The sequence below is a fragment of the Oreochromis aureus genome, linkage group 7 (assembly GCF_013358895.1).
Source record: "Oreochromis aureus strain Israel breed Guangdong linkage group 7, ZZ_aureus, whole genome shotgun sequence".
Lineage (NCBI taxonomy): Eukaryota > Metazoa > Chordata > Actinopteri > Cichliformes > Cichlidae > Oreochromis > Oreochromis aureus.
Window position 1 is genome coordinate 2,681,383 of NC_052948.1, and position 14,823 is coordinate 2,696,205.

Genomic DNA, 14,823 nt, shown 5'->3' on the forward strand with positions numbered 1-14,823 from the left:
AATCATCACTAAAACATATCAAAGCTGTAAACATGAGCATTTTAGATTTTGGGTGATCAGAGATGTCACGAGATATGTCTTTAGTACTTTCAGGGGAATGTTCTAGACTACAACGAATTAAAAACACACACACACACACACACACACACACACACACACACACACACACACACACACACACACACACACACACACACACACACACACACGCACACACACACACACACACACACACACACACACACACACACAGCCTAGAGGTTTGAATAATGAACAGACATAAACTTGGAATTTGTTTGTTTGACGTGCTCCCTGCCTCCAATAAACGTTCAGTTTGCAGGACTTAGTCGATTAAATCTTTTGTAAATAAAAACAGCCTTTTTCTGATTTTAAGGTTACTGAAGTGGAGTAACTGTTTGGGCTTTATGAATCCTTTTCTGTCTGTCATCTATCACAAACCCTTCCTCTCCTTTTATCTGCAGCTCTTCCGTCCCTCACCCTCTTTTTATCTTTCCACCTTGATCTTCTTCCTGCGCTAACCCACAGTATTAAACAGCTGCCATACTTTAAATCATCAGTGACTATGTGTTGCTGTATCTTTCACACTCTTAAATAGTAAACCTTTAAACGCCATACAAAGGAAGCAAGATTTTATTTATAACATGCACCGACCTTGTACTTCATTAAAATGCTAATACTGGGTTAGACCCACTTTTGCATTCAGAACTGCTCTAATTCCTCATGGCGTAGATTCAACAAGGTGCTGGAAACATCCCTGAGACTGTGGTCCATACTGGCATGGCAGGTTCACACAGCTGCTACAGATCCATGATGTAAGCTCAGCTCATTTCAGTTTTATTTATCTGGTGCCAAATCTCAACACTCACTTTATATAGTAAGTTAAAGACAATAACAGAGGGAAAACCCCAATAATCAAACCACCTGTGAGCATGCATTCGGTGACAGTGGGAGGGAAAAACTCCCTTTTAACAGGAAGAAACCTCTGGCAGAACAACAGAAGCAGGCTCAGTGAGGGGAGGAAGACAGGGAGTTTAATAATAACTAATGATTACATGCACACAGAGTATGAAACGAGGTGAGTGGAGAAGCAGAGACGAGGGCCCTGAAAGGTGAGTGCTCTGCCTCCCATTCTACCATTAAACACCCTATAAACCACATGTAAACCAGCAGCCTGAGCGCTAAGTGCTCCATTGTGGTGATGTGCTACTATGAGGTCCTTAAGATAAGATATGGCCTGACCAAGCAAGTATCTGTGCCTTTGACTGTTTGTTAATGTTACAGTTTTTTCTGATGGCTTGAGCACATTTTTTGTAACTATTGGCTATTTTTGCAAAACTCTACACACAAATAAGAAAACTCTTCACCCAATCAGCAAAACATTGTAGTTTTCTTGTAAACATCATCCTCTGATGTCTCCTTCCTCAACGAGCTCAACAACTTTTATGCTCGTTTTGAGCGAGGGAACCCCACAACCACAACCAAAACAGACATTACGCCAGACCACCAACCTCTGACTCTCTCCCCCACCGATGTAGGAGCGGTGCTGAGCAGGATCAATGTCCACAAGGCTGCAGGTCCTGATGGCATCCCAGGCGTGTTCTCAGAGCGTGTTCTGGGGAGCTTGCAGGAGTCCTGACAGACATATTCAACCTGTCCTTGGCCCACACGCTGTGGTACCGGCCTGCTTCAAATCCACCTCCATCGTCCCGATACTCAAAACTCCAACCCATCTAGCCTCAATGACTACCGCCCAGTAGCCCTCACCCCATCATCACTAAGTGCTTAGAGCAGCTGGTCTTAGCACACTTCAAATCCTGTCTCCCCCACCCTGGACCCCCACCAATTTGCATACCGCCAGAACAGGAGCACAGAGGATGCAGTCTCCATCGCACTGCACTCCGTCCTCTCACACCTGGACAACAACAACACCCTACGCCAGAATGCTGTTTATGGACTTCAGTTCAGCATTCAATACAATCCACCCCTCACAACTCATCAGGAAACTGACAGACCTGGGCATCAGTTCCCTCATCTGCAAATGGTTACTGGACTTCCTGACCAACCGCCCCCAACATGTCCGGCTGGATAACCACTGCTCATCTACCATCACAATGAACACCGGTGTACCACAAGGCTGTGTGATGAGCCCTTTCCTCTACTCCCTCTTCACCCACGACTGCAGACCTGCTGATGGTTCCAACACCATCATTAAGTTTGCAGATGACACCACGGTGATTGGCCTCATCAGTGACAACGACGAGGCCGCCTACAGGGAGGAGGTGGATCGTCTGGCTGAGTGGTGCGACACAAACAACCTGCTGCTTAACACCAAGAAGACTAAGGAGCTCATCGTGGACTACAGGAGGAATGCTGACCCACATCCACCCATCCATATTAAGGGGACGGCTGTGGAGCGTGTGAGCAGCTTCAAGTTCCTGGGAGTCCACATCTCTGAGGATCTCATCTGGACGACCAACTGCTCCAAGCTGGTCAAGAAGGCTCACCACAGTAAAACCAGGAGACGTGGCAGGAACATTATTGGACACCGTGCCATCATCAATGTCCCAGGACAACGTGGTGGTAACATAACCATGTGTGCAGCTATAAGCCAAAATGGTGTTGTTCACCATCATGCAACCATAGGCCCATACAACACTGTGGACGAAATTTTGTGGCCGGACCCAGAAAGACGACATGACGTAGGCTGATTGTCTTTTTTTTTCCCTTTTTTTTGTGAAATTCCTATTTTGTGTTTTGACTTTGTCTTGGTTTTGATGAGTGTGAATAAACACCAATACTTGAAGTTTGGATCCTTGTATGTTTACATGACACTATGACAAAAGTGTGACCTCAAATTGACATCTGTACACAGAGAAAGCAAAAGCCAGATGTGTTTTGTATTCATACCATCAGTGTGCAGTTGGCGCATTGTGTGCTTAGTAGATGATGGCTTGTGTGTACTGTTTGATACGAAAACACCATTTTTACGAAGGTGTGAAGAGTTAATCTAGCTGTGTTCGCTTTTGCAAGAGAACTACAATGTTTTGAGAATTGGGTGACAGGTTTTCTTATTTGTGTGTAGAGTTTTGCAAAAATAGCCAATAGTTACAAAAAATGTGCTTAAGCAATCAGAAAAAACTGTAATATAACGAGTGACATCATGTGCAGTGGAGTTATACCTTGGAGCTCATGTAATTATGATCATTGCAAAGTTAGCATTTTAAAATTGAATTACATCTCCTGTCATTTGTGTCAGACTTTAGAAACTGGAGCTCATTAGTGGCTCGTTTAGCAAATTAGAAGGAATGCCACTGCAATCCCCACAACTGAGCCTCAGTTTCCTGTTCTTAGCTGACGGGAGCGACGTCCAGTGTGGTCTTCTTCTACTGTTGCCCATCTGCTTCAAGGTTAGATATACTGCATACCTTGGCTCTAATCAGTGGTTAATTGAGTTAGTGATCTTTAAGCAGCCTGGCTATTCTAATCTGACCTCTTAAATCACCTTTCTCCCCCATTCCGATGCTCAGTTTGAACTTCAGCTGGCCGTCCTTATCCCGACTACATGTTTAAATACACTTACAGTGGCTTGCAAAAGTATTCGGCCCCCTTGAACTTTTCCACATTTTGTCACATTACAGCCACAAACATGAATCAATTTTATTGGAATTCCAGGTGAAAGACCAACACAAAGTGGTGTACACGTGAGAACTGGAACGAAAATCATACATGATTCCAAACATTTTTTACAAATAAATAGCTGAAAAGTGGGGTGTGCGTAATTATTCAGCCCCCTGAGTCAATACTTTGTAGAACAACCTTTTGCTGCAATTACAGCTGCCAGTCTTTTAGGGTATGTCTCTACCAGCTTTGCACATCTAGAGACTGAAATTCTTGCCAATTCTTCTTTGCAAAACAGCTCCACAACTGCCCTGTGACAGCCTCAGAGGTTGTCTAAGAGAATATTGGGAGCAACAACACCATGAAGTCCAAAGAACACACCAGACAGGTCAGGGATAAAGTTATTGAGAAATTTAAAGCAGGTTTAGGCTACAAAAAGATTTCCCAAGCGTTGAACATCCCACGGAGCACTGTTCAAGCCATCATTCAAAAATGGAAGGAGTATGGCACAACTGTAAACCTACCAAGACAAGGCCGTCCACCTAAACTCACAGGCCGAACAAGGAGAGCGCTGATCAGAAATGCAGCCAAGAGGCCCATAGTGACTCTGGACGAGCTGCAGAGATCTACAGCTCAGGTGGGGAATCTGTCCATAGGACAACTATTAGTCGTGCACTGCACAAAGTTGGCCTTTATGGAAGAGTGGCAAGAAGAAAGCCATTGTTAACAGAAAACCATAAGAAGTCCTGTTTGCAGTTTGCCACAAGCCATGTGGGGACACAGCAAACATGTGGAAGAAGGTGCTCTGGTCAGATGAGACCAAAATGGAACTTTTGGCCAAAATGCAAAACGCTATGTGTGGCGGAAAAATAACACTGCACATCGCTCTGAACACACCATCCCCACTGTCAAATATGGTGGTGGCAGCATCATGCTCTGGGGTGCTTCTCTTCAGCAGGGACAGGGAAGCTGGTCAGAGTTGATGGGAAGATGGATGGAGCCAAATACAGGGCAATCTTGGAAGAAAACCTCTTGGAGTCTGCAAAGACTTGAGACTGGGGCGGAGGTTCACCTTCCAGCAGGACAACGACCCTAAACATAAAGCCAGGGCAACAATGGAATGGTTTAAAACAAAGCATATCCATGTGTTAGAATGGCCCAGTCAAAGTCCAGATCTAAATCCAATCCAGAATCTGTGGCAAGATCTGAAAACTGCTGTTCACAAACACTGTCCATCTAATCTGACTGAGCTGGAGCTGTTTTGCAAAGAAGAATGGGCAAGGATTTCAGTCTCTAGATGTGCAAAGCTGGTAGAGACATACCTAAAAGACTGGCAGCTGTAATTGCAGCAAAAGGTGGTTCTACAAAGTATTGACTCAGGGGCTGAATAATTACGCACACCCCACTTTTCAGTTATTTATTTGTAAAAAATGTTTAGAATCATGTATGATTTTCGTTCCACTTCTCACGTGTACACCACTTTGTGTTGGTCTTTCACCTGGAATTCCAATAAAATTGATTCATGTTTGTGGCTGTAATGTGACAAAATGTGGAAAAGTTCAAGGGGGCCGAATACTTTTGCAAGCCACTGTAGATGGACTTCCGGTTTTGACGAGCATGGGGTAGTCACACTTTCCCTTAGCTCCTGCAACTTTTAGTTATTTGAGTGAGCCCGCCTAACTTATCTTTTGAGGCAAATATCTTGGTGGTTTGGTGAAGCCGTTGGAACATTTGACGCCCTGTCATGTCGCCTAAACCTGCGAAGTCGAATGGCAAAACAACCGAATGCGCGGCTGCTAGCGTTCCCGTGAATGTTAGCAAAGCCGACATAACGGCGCTGCTAGCGGAGCACCGTTTGGCTTTACTGGCGGACCTAAAAGTCAGCTTTTTTGATGACGTGAATAAAAAGCTGGACGGACTACAGAAGGCATCGGACAACCATGGTGAGCACCTAGAATCTTTGGAGGAAAGCGCCGAAACGCTCGACCAGCGCCTTGCTAAAGTGGAGGATACCTGTGAGACACTACGGGTTGCCAATGAAAAGCTGAAGGCTAAGCTATCGGACATGGAGTCGAGAAACAGACGTTGCAATGCCCGCCTTATCGGCCTGGAGGAAGGGATTGAGGGTCCACAACCCTCTAAGTTTTTCTCACAGTTATTGCAAGACGTTTTTGGGAGAGACATTTTCCCCTCTCCCCCCGAACTGGATCGTGCACACCGTATTTCGGCTCCCAAACCGGCCCCCGGAGGCAGACCGCGGCCCGTCATTGTCTGTTTTCACCGCTGCCAAAACAAGGAGCTGCTAATACGGGAGGCTAGGAGGAGGAACGACCTGAAGTATATGGATAAACCATTCCGGGTCTACGAGGACTACAGCCCTGAGGTGGTGAGCCAGCGGAGAGAATACAGGTCGGTGATGTCACGCTTGTACGAGATGGGTCTGAAACCGTCACTGCTATACCCGGCGCGACTACGCATTGTTAAAACGGATGGTGTACGCCTCACATTTGGCTCTGTGGCTGAGGCCGAAAGGTTTGTGCGAGACTCCATGGAAGATTGAACTGTTTTGAGGCGCGTGGAACACGGGACTGCTTCGGACGACTGTTACGGCATATTCATGCTTCCTATGTTGATTTTCAGACATTTGACTTCATCTCTTTTTCTTTATTGTTTTTTGGCGTGACAGTGCAATTATTTGCACATATTTTGAATGGTGGACTTCACCAGTGCACACCTGGCGGGTCTTATTCCGACCTTAGCACTATGCGGGCTTTAGGAGCTTTAGGTAGGATAGTTATGGAGGTTTTTCAGTTAGATTGGGTAGGTGTGCTGTTTGTTCTGACAGCTAGTGTCACCTGGGGGTTCAGGGGGTTTCTGGGAGGGTTTCTGTGTTCGACTGTCCAAGTTAAGAACCAAGTGTTTTATGCTTCTTGTTTGAGCAACCAGCTAAAAGTTTTGATATATTTTCAATGGTTACCTCTATTGACTTAGTGACCTGGAATGTTAAAGGCCTGAACCATCCTATTAAAAGAAAGAAGGTTCTCACTCACTTGAAAAATATGGGTGCTGATATAGCCTTTATCCAAGAAACCCATCTTAAAATGTCAGATAATACTTGTTTAAAATGTAGTTGGGTGGGGCAGCTCTTCCACTCATGTTTTACAGCGAAGGGAAGAGGTGTAGCAATATTGGTAAATAAAAGGGTTCCTTTTGCCCCTTCTTTGACTCAAGCTGATTCAAACGGACGATACGTTATAGTGACTGGATCAATTTTTAATGTTAATGTTACATTAGCAAATATATATGCCCCAAACTGTGATGACCCCAATTTTTTTTCACGCGTCCTCGGCCTCCTGCCTTGTTTGAATACCCATTTACTTATTATGGGTGGGGACTTTAATTTGTGCTTGGACCCTGGGATGGATAGATCGTCTGTAAGAACTGGATACTCGACAACCAAGTCAGCTTCTTATTTACAGTCCTTTTTTTCAACCTACGGCATCTCAGACATTTGGCGTTTTTTTACACCCACAAGACAGACAATATTCCTTTTTTTCAAATGCTCATCAAACCTACAGTAGAATTGACTATTTTTTTACTGATAACAAACTAACCTCTCTTGTTAAGTCGTGTGACTATCAGCCTATTGTAATATCTGACCATGCGCCCTTAATATTGACACTGCATATACGCGGTATGGAGTCTCCTAAACGGATGTGGAGATTTAACTCTCTTTTGTTAAGTGATGAAAACTTTACAGAATTTATTTCGGATCAAATTACATACTTTTTGGAATTTAATTTAACTCCAGATATTTCCATCTTGTCGGTCTGGGAGGCTCTTAAGACTTATCTTCGCGGCCAGGTTATATCGTTTACAGCTAATAAGAAACGCACTTCTACTTCTAAACTAAAGGATTTGGAAAAGCAAATAGCAGACTTGGATAATAGGAACTCTCGGAACCCCTCACCAAAATTATATAAAGAACGTTTGAAACTGGGTGCAGAATATGATGTGCTCGCCTCACATTCTATAGAATATTTATTGTTAAAGAACCGCAGTGATACCTATGAGCACGGAGATAAGGCGGGAGAGATTCTAGCAAGACAGTTGAAATGTGCAAGAGCCAGGCAAAATATTAATGGGGTCGCAACCCGAGATGGTGGAACTGTTACAGATCAACAGGGGATAAATGATGCTTTTCAGCATTATTATTATAAGTTGTATAGTTCCGATAATACCAATGATTCTAACTTCCTCTCTGATTTTTTTAGAGACCTAAAGATTCCAACATTGTCCCCAGACGAGGTTTCCACCCTGGGTGCATCTCTGCAGCAGCAGGAGATCATAGCGGCAATAAAATCGTTACAGTCTCGCCGATCACCAGGCCCTGATGGCTTACCGACCGAGTTTTATGCCGCCTTTGCTGGAAAACTAGCCCCTGTGTTAGCTACGTTATATACTGACTCTCTTGCCAAAGGCGTTTTGCCTGATAGCCTAAATCAAGCTTGTATAACATTACTTCCCAGAAAAGATAAAAACCCTTTGGAATGTGGATCCTACAGGCCGATTTCACTCCTGAATTCAGACTATAAAATACTAGCGAAGGTTTTGGCCAACCGATTGGAAAAAGTTTTACCCAACATAATCTCTTCAGATCAGACTGGTTTTATTAAAAACAGGCACTCCTTTTTTAGTATTCGTAGACTACTCAATATAATGTACACCCCCAGTCAAGCTGCTTCCGAATGCCTTCTCTCCATGGATGCGGAGAAGGCTTTCAATAGAGTAGAATGGGAATATCTATTTGAGACCTTACAAAGATTTGGGTTTGGAAGTTCCTTTTTATCCTGGGTGAAATTACTCTATGCCTGTCCTGCAGCTATGGTACTCACTAATAACCATTATTCTAAACCGTTCCGCTTACATCGTGGAACCCGTCGGGGCTGCCCCCTCAGCCCCCTCCTTTTCGTATTAGCTATTGAGCCGTTGGCAATAGCTATAAGAAGTAATCATGCCATTCAAGGCATTTCGCGGTATGGAACTGAGCATAAATTATCTCTCTATGCCGATGATCTCCTGCTGGTTGTATCCAAGGCTGAGGTAACAATTCCCTACATTCTTCAACTTTTTGATACATTTGGGCTTAAATTGAACCTACACAAGAGTGAATTACTGCCTCTAAATATGCCTCTTTCCACATTAGCAAACATTACTGTTCCCTTCAAGATTGCAACACCCAGCTTTGTCTATCTAGGCATAACTGTGACGAAAAACTTCAGTGATCTCTTTAAAGAAAATTTTACTAAGTTACACCTCAGTATGCAACAAGACTTGTCGAAATGGTCGCCGCTTCCTCTCTCGTTAGTTGGGAAAGTGAATGTAGTTAAAATGTCTGTATCACTCAAATTTCTTTATCTGTTTCAAAGCCTCCCTATATACATTTCGAACGCTTTTTTTAAGAAATTGGACTCTGTAATTACATCATACCTTTGGAACAATAAGAAACCACGTTTGCGTAAAACACATCTGCAAAAGTCAAAGCAAGACGGGGGCCTGGCTCTACCGAATTTCCATTATTATTACTGGGCCTCCAATTTACGCTGTCTGACCTACTGGCTGCACTATCAGCACGATTGCAGCGGACCCGTATGGGTAGAAATGGAGAAGCTCTCTTCTGGTTCTTTTTTGCTATCGTCTGTCGTAGGTGCATCTATCCCGTTACCCAAAAGCCTGACAATTGAGAATCCTGTAGTTAATAATACTTTCCAGATTTGCTTTCAGTTTAGAAAACATTTTAATCTTCTGAAGATCTGCTTAGGGAGCCCAGTAGCTATGCTTTTTCCCCTTCAATGTCTGATTCCACATTTCAGGGCTGGCAGAGGCGAGGGCTGAGATCTTTAAAGGAACTATTCATTGACGGCACGTTTGCCTCATTTGAACAGCTGACTAATAAATACAACTTATTGATGTAATGGATGACATTATGTGTTTTAACCCGGCTAAGAAAAAAGCCATATCATCAATACTTGTTCTGATTTTGTGCCTGGGTTCTTCTTCTGTGTCTGCAATTAAGCGATCCTGGGAAGAGGATCTTAAAATCTGTATTACTGAAGCAGACTGGGGCAATGTTTTAAGTAATATTCACTCGTCCTCCATGTGTGCAAGACATTGCCTTCTGCAGTTTAAAATAGTGCACAGGGTTCATCTTAGCAAGTCAAAATTGGCAAAGATGTATCCCCAGTTGACCCAACGTGCGAAAGATGTAAATTGGCAGAGGTGACCTTGATCCATATGTTTTGGTCCTGTCCCAAAATACAAAAGTTCTGGACGGATGTCTGTGGGGCTTTGTCATGCATATTTGGGATAAGAGTGCCGCTTAATCCACTTTTATTTTTATTTGGGGTCAATTCCGATGGTCTGGCACTACCAGCAGGTGGTCAAAGACTTATTGCCTTCTCTACACTACTGGCAAGACGTCTAATACTTTTGAAGTGGAAGGACGCAGCCCCGCCCACAGTTTTGCATTGGGTTAAGGATGTATTATTTCGGGCTAGCAGGAGGGGCTATGCGCTTACCTGCTGCTCTGGCAGGTAGCTCCATGCCCTCCTGGGTTTTAAATGCACCTTAGAACACATGCATCAACACTACATATGAGCGGGTGGAGGGAGGTTTGGAGTCTTCACACACCCCCGTTCTCTGCGGCCTGCTGGAGCGGGGGGGGCTAGGAGGAGGAGTTGGCCGTCCGACTGGGGTCTGGAATGTGGGGCCTCCCTGCTGCTGCGGAGTCGGGGCGGTCTGCTTCTCCCCACCGCAGGGAAAAGGGTAACACCACCTGGGTCTGGGTGCAGTTTCCCCCTCCAGGGGCAAGGGTACCCAGACCCGGTTCTTAGAGTACGCTTGGGGAGAGTGATTGTGTGTGCAGCGTCTCTTTATGTCTGTCTCCACATTGGTTGAGTGTGGAATAATTGCTTATGAGAGCATGAGGGTGGGAATGGATGTTTGTATCTGTGTGTGCCTGTATGTCTGTGTCTATATGTCAGGTTGGGTATCAGACCCCACCTCTCTGGGGACATCTCAGGCCCTCCAAGGTTTGGAGGCCTATCTCCCCCCACCACTTCCCCTGCCGGTGGCGGACGCCCTCAGACATTGGTGCGTTGGTGGTTCTTTGTGTCCGGGGATGGGCGCCCAGGTACACACGGGCTCACTCCTTGGCGGCTGCTTATCGGGGCCTGGAGCCTGGGGCTCGCTCGGGCCACTTCGGAGGCGGGGTGCCCTCGGCCTCTCGGCCTGGGGCTCGGTCACTCTGGCACAGCTGGCTGCCGGCGGAGCTCACGGGCACGTCACTGCAACCCCCCCTGGCTTCTGCTCCGCGGCTGCTGAGTGACCCCTCATCTGGGACTCTCCTCAGCTCTTTCTGGGATAGTGGCGCGGCTGCCCCTCTGTTGGTCTTCCTTGGTCTCTTGTGTTCTGGGGGCCTCTGGACGTCTGGAGTTTTGATCTCCTCCATACCTGCGTCATGCCCTGGAGGACGGGGCTGTGGCCCCCCCACACCCTCTAGCAGATCATTACATGAAGGAACCTTTTAAAAAAAAAAACAAGCGCGTCCATGCTCACAGGTGCACACACAGGTGATCACACACAAACTACACCCTTTTTGGCTCCTACCTCAAAGCACACTGTGCGCTGTCGATCCAACGTGCTGCACAATAATGTTTAATATTTAGTATTTACTGTCATATTCCCATAGATCATTGTGATGTTGTTTATTACTCTCGTTTTCTTCTGCTTGCTTTCTTCTTTCTTTCTCAACAGCTGATCCAGGTGATCGATATATGTATTTTTTGTCTGCTTATCTGTTGGTTTTGGTTTTTGCCCTTTTTCCCGTACCTCTTCTCAGCTGTTTTTCTTTCCTCTTTCTTTCTCCCTTTCCTTCCCCCAGTCAAGTCTGTCCCGTATTCAGCAAGTGAAAATAAAATAAACAATAAAAGGTGAATCAAATGGACCATTACGGCAAGGCTGGGATGGTACATTTGGTAAAGTAAATCCGTTGGGCATCTTTCTTCACCTTTAGACAGTAATTCTGATGGCAAAAGAGCCAAACGGGACAGGTTAAAAAAAGAAAAAAAAAAGAAAAAAAAAGGATGTATTATTTCATCTTAAATTAGAGAAAATTAGGTTTGTTTTGAGAGGCTCTGTAAATAAATTTAATAAAGTCTGGAAACCCTTTTTGATATTTTTTGACCAACCATCTACACAGGTTCAGGAATGACATGTATTTATTTATCTATTTTTAATTATATTTGTTTGCTTATTTTTCCTTCCTTCTTGTTCTGTATACCTTGGCTGGTGTTATTTTGCACTGATTGTAAGTTTTTTCTTTTAAGCTTTTGATTACTTGACGGCGAACAGGGGTGTTGTTTGTTAGGGTGGGTTTTTATTTTTATTTATTTATTTTTTCTCTCCTCTTTTACTTTTATTTGATGCTTTGTATTTTTGTATTTTTGTATTTCATTGTGGAAAATAATAAATATATTAAACACTAAATACACTTAGATGTTGTCATCTGATTTGCACTAATGAGCAGTTGAATGGGTGTGCTTAATAAATTGTGTGTGTGTGTGTGTTATAGTAGAGATAAAGATCACGCACATCAAAGGCCAATCTGTGCATGTAGTACAATTTTTGCTTCATTTGCTCAAGTTCACTTTTCAAACTAGAAAACAAAAAGGCAAACACATGAGAACAATCAATAAAATTACAATTAAGTCACAGATTTGTGTAACTGATCCCAACTGGTTCCTCAAAGTTTACATTCTGTCAGACACATTAAAACCAAATGCTGGGAAGCAGCAAAAGCCTGCTGGACCTTTTTCAATGTGAAAAATAAAACAAGGTAGACTTTTATTGCCGTTTGATATACACAACATCAAAAGGAGGACATTAAAAAGCTCGGGTATCCTTCTGTCACTTGGCACAGCATTGCAGGATGAAATCATGTAGCGTGATCATGTGATTACCAAACACACAATTTATTAACAGAATTTTCCGCTAATTGTTGTCATATGTACTGTTAAAGCTCATCCAAGTGGAACTTTGACTCCCGTCCACATTCAGCAGCAGAGTTCAAACTAACCAATCACAGCTGACCCGTGACCTCTTGTGTTGACCCTCTGACCCCAACTGACAGCCCTGATTAGAAATGAATAATCTGACAAGTTTCAGCTTCAGGCTTCAGCTCACTGATACAAAAGCAGCCCACACAAAAAGCTAATAAAGATTAAAAGCGACACCAAAAAGATAAATGATCTGTTCACTTGCAAAGCTGGTTTCACCCATGCATAACTCCACAAATGGCAGGTTGTCTATCAGTTTATCTGTCACTGAACTATTTCAGAAATTTTTCGACAATTACATTTTCAGCCATTCTGGTTCCAACATCCATGTTTTTTCCAACATAGAAGGTAAATGATAAATTGGACCATCTTCAGGTTAAAAAAAATGTGTCCATTACTTTGTCTTACTCGTTACCGTTCTATTACCAAATTAATGCAATACTTTGTTCAAAGATGCACATTTAACATTAAAGTCACATTAAAGAACAATCTTCAGAACAAATTTTAAATATATTTTCTTCTTCCACATATCACTTTAGCACATATTCACAAAATCTGGTAAATCTTTGGTTTTGGTTCATTTAAGTGTTGCTGTGCATTTCGTCCTCCTTACATTGATGGTAATGCACAGAGTCAGCAATAAAGAGTCCCTGTAGACTGAATCTGCAGAAGCTCATTCCTTTATTGCTAACATCATGGTAACAAAACATTAGACGTCAGGGCTGGTGTATATGATTGGAATAGGTTTACTAGCTGCATTTGTACTGCTTAATGTTTCTGTAGTACATCAGTGGCAATGTGTTAGAGACCCTCAGCACTAAATAGCTCCTCTCCTGCACTCTCTAAGATTAACAGCATGAGGAAAAGAACATTTTATCCTATTATGTAGTGCACAAAATCCCAGTATTAACAAGAAATATGATGAATTATATAGGAAACATCAAGCATCTGTGGTATGAATGCATGGTGTGTGTACATGTTGCACTTTCTAAATGTTTGGCTACAGTAGACACCAAACACAAAGCTTACTGGTACTTGTACTTTTTGTATCAAGACAGTAATTAAAATGTAACCTCTGTTAGCCCCCCACAAACTCACAGATTCTGTCCAGATGCACAAGCTGGCCTTCGCTGTGAAACATATGTCACACATTTACCTCTTTGGCTTCTATGAAATCACACTCTTTGCTAGTGTACAAACATGAAAAAGAGGGGCTGTTCTGTCCGCTGAGCCACATCTGTCTTTGGAGAGCTACCAAACATTACAGCATGAATCAGGCTAGAATTAATCAGTATCAGAGAGGATTTAATATGGAGTCCCCAGAGATTTGCAGACACTCCATCCTCCCAGAAACAGCTAAAATGCATCTTTTTCTCCAGAGAACAGCTGTCAGATGAAAGGATTTTTTTGCTTTTTAAGAGGAGTCTGTCTCTAAGCAGACTGCAATCAAAGATTTTATCTTTTGGGTGTCCAGCCCCTTGTCTTTCTAATTTCTGTCCGATATAGATGACACACATATAACATTGTTTCCAAAAGAGTTCAGATGCTGTTCCCCGTGACAGAAACACAGACAGAAAATGCATGTATGAATGGATACATTTAATTTAAAATTTCATCATATGTGTGAAAGATGCGATAAAGAAAATCATGGACACTGGTTATCAAACAAAAGTATCCAGAATAATATAGAGCTGGGACTGATTTGGAGCAACATATGCATGCATTTAACTGATGTTGTTTTCCAGGAAAGGCCTTAAATGCTTCAGCAATGCCAGCAAGGCTACAGATGCTCAACTGGCCAGCCTGTAGTCCAGACCTGTTGTGCATTTAAAGCATTTGGGATATTGCTAAAAAGAAAAGGGCAATTGGAGTTCAAAATCAAACAAATAGGGGGAAAATGTTTTGCTTTCAAAACCACAGTAACTGATCTTTTTGATTCCCAGAGGCCCACAGAGTGTAGATAAAAGTAGATGCCATAGACTCTTTTTTTGCCACAGACCAGCAGTTGTGTTACTGTGCGATGTGTTCTTATATCTTGTAGCTGTTGGCTGGATTGTTTCAGCCATAT